Raw genomic sequence first — 2,507 nt, 5'->3', positions numbered from 1 at the left:
CTGTTTGTATCACTGAAGTCTTTGCTAATGTGTTTTTCTTTTAAGACAAAAGACATTAATGTATCACTGGCTTTTTTCTAAACTAAACCTGTTTGTATTTGATTGCTGTTGGAATTTAGCAATAAGTAAGTGGGTTTTGGGATGTGTGGGTGCTGGTCTCCGAAAGGCTCACTGCCAATGCTTCAGACCTGTGGGAAAGGCTGCTGGAGGCAAATGTGGTCTTGAGCTTCACATTACACTTGGACAAAAAGCCTCCGCTATCTTTCCTGTTTATACAGTCATATTACCACAGACTCCCAAAACTACTAGATTTGTATTCAGAATTATACTGCATTTCAGTAAATATACATGTCATTCAGAGGCTCCTTCTTTTAATTAAGTTTTATGGAAAGCAGTTTGACTCCACAGTTAGAAGTTTAATGTTTGGCTGAGCTACTGTACTAATCTTAAAGAAAAATGAACATGCTTTAAAAGCTGTTATCAGCTCACTCATGTTTGGGTGAAGGGAGCAATCTAGACAATATAAGAGTGCTGTTGTCACGGGGCAAGATCAGTGTCACCAAAACAAATTCTGTGGGCTTAGAAGTTTAACTTGTGTCTAGTCCTGTTTTATTCAACTGTTCCTGCTGACGGAAGAAATCACTGTAAGCTCTTTCAGTCATGTGTTTTCTCACATACATGAAACAGTGAAAAAATGAAATGTATCCTAAGATAAATAAGTAATGCTTCTTGTTTGTTACAAATACACTAATTACATTTATTATGAAAGAGCTCTACTCCCAAAACACTCATCAGTGATGAATCAGTGAAAGTTATACTGTGAGAGTGTGAATACCTCACTTTGTGTTGATTTGATTTCTGCTCTGTCAGTAGCGCTTCACCTTACTGGGCGTTCTCCTACCAAGATGCATGCTGCCCAGCTGTAAGTGTGCAGTGTACTTTTGTGCACACTTTAACCACCAGTGTCACTGGGACAACCCAGAAGTCAGGCTGATGATAAATTATGAACTGTTTGATCATACTTAATTTATTTAGCAAAAAGAAACATTTTGTAAAATTTTCATGCTTTTTTTCCTTTTATTTTTAGTTGAGGAAATGTCGCTAGAAGGATGATCTGAAAGAATATTTTGGCTTGGATAGAAAAATACAATAGAGATCCCACTCACTGAAATCACTTTTCTCTCCCCACAGATGTGTCTCAGAGGTAATTTCTATTAATACAAAGGTAAGCTGACAGGTCTCTCGTGGAGAAGCACTTCCAGGTTGATGATGTCCTCCATCAGCTGCTCAAAGGAACATAATTGCTCTTCTAACCTCTAGAGAGGGATAAATCTGTTCTTGTAAGACAGTGAATTCTTTTTTTCCTTTTAAGTTTTTCCTGTTACAAAAGCATTATATATATATTCATGGTATTCTTTCTAAATGTAAAACTGATGCTTCCATATAAAACATAATGTTCAATAAAGACAGCTATGGAAAAACTTTTTTTTTACTTTAGAGTCTCATTTTCTAACCAGAGAATGCTATTACTTTCCAAATACGGGGCACACTGAACTGAAGTAAATGATGTTTTCATGTGTATGTGTTATCTACTTGACTTGTTTTCTTATGCTTTATTTTTCTGAACTTCTAAAAGTAGAGGATAAAAGTCATAAAAGGAATATTCAATATGTTTTACTTTGTGTGAATTTTATGTGCGAATAGGAGAACCAAGAAATAGTGATTAAATGGTGGCAACATAATAATTCTCTTCAATTGCCTACCTATGCGGAGGAAACTGAGGTTTCCTTAATTTTATTTGTATATCTATGAGACATATTATAGTAATTTGCTACATTACAATGTGTAATAATCAAATCAGAGTTACAAGTATCCATCTCTTCAAACATTAATAATTTTTGTATATTAAGAATTTCATTTTTTTCTGGGTATTAAATAGATCATAGATTGTTTTAATCCATATTTACTCCACTGGGCTACAGAGAAAACAAAAATAGTTTCTCCTAAATATCCTTTGGTGCTGTTTCCCGAACTTTCCATCCTTTTTTCCCAGTCTAGTTGCTGCTACTTTTCTTTTATGAGGTTCAGTTTTTCATTTGCACAAATGAGCAAGCACATATGATATTTAGCTTTCTGTGTGTAGTTTATTTCACTTCACAGAATGACCTCCAGTTTCATTCATATTGGTTAAATGACATAATTTCATTTTCTCTGACTGAATAATGTTCTGCAATGTACATATGCTACATTTTTTTTATCCAGTCGTCCACTGATGCACATCTGGATGAATCTATGCTTTAGCTATTGCAAACAGCGCTGCAATGTGCACGGGAGCGCAAGCATATTTTTGGTGTAATGTGTTCATCTTCTTTGGATATATATTCAGTAGTGGGATAGCTGGACCATATGGTAGTACTATTTTTACTTTGTTGAGGAAAATTCACATATTTTCCTTAATGGCTGTATGAATTTACATTTCCACCAACCACTTATATGAGTTTCTCTTT

The 2,507-nt window shown here is 34.7% G+C and overlaps 1 protein-coding gene across 1 annotated transcript in view; it reads left to right on the top strand.

The window, feature by feature from the left end:
• The window catches only part of LOC102018462 (sperm-tail PG-rich repeat-containing protein 2), a 358,995-nt gene extending 357,541 nt beyond the window's left edge, over window positions 1-1,454 (top strand). The window contains exon 6 of the mRNA XM_013517444.1: window positions 1,192-1,454. The gene's annotated coding sequence lies outside the window, so the exon portion shown is untranslated. The remainder of the gene's footprint in view (window positions 1-1,191) is intronic.
• The last annotated feature ends 1,053 nt before the right edge of the window (window positions 1,455-2,507 follow it).

Source organism: Chinchilla lanigera, unplaced genomic scaffold (genome assembly GCF_000276665.1).
Source record: "Chinchilla lanigera isolate Chin_1 unplaced genomic scaffold, ChiLan1.0 scaffold00004, whole genome shotgun sequence".
Lineage (NCBI taxonomy): Eukaryota > Metazoa > Chordata > Mammalia > Rodentia > Chinchillidae > Chinchilla > Chinchilla lanigera.
The sequence above is the reverse complement of the archived record's forward strand: the minus strand, read 5'-3'. Positions and strand labels throughout refer to the sequence as shown.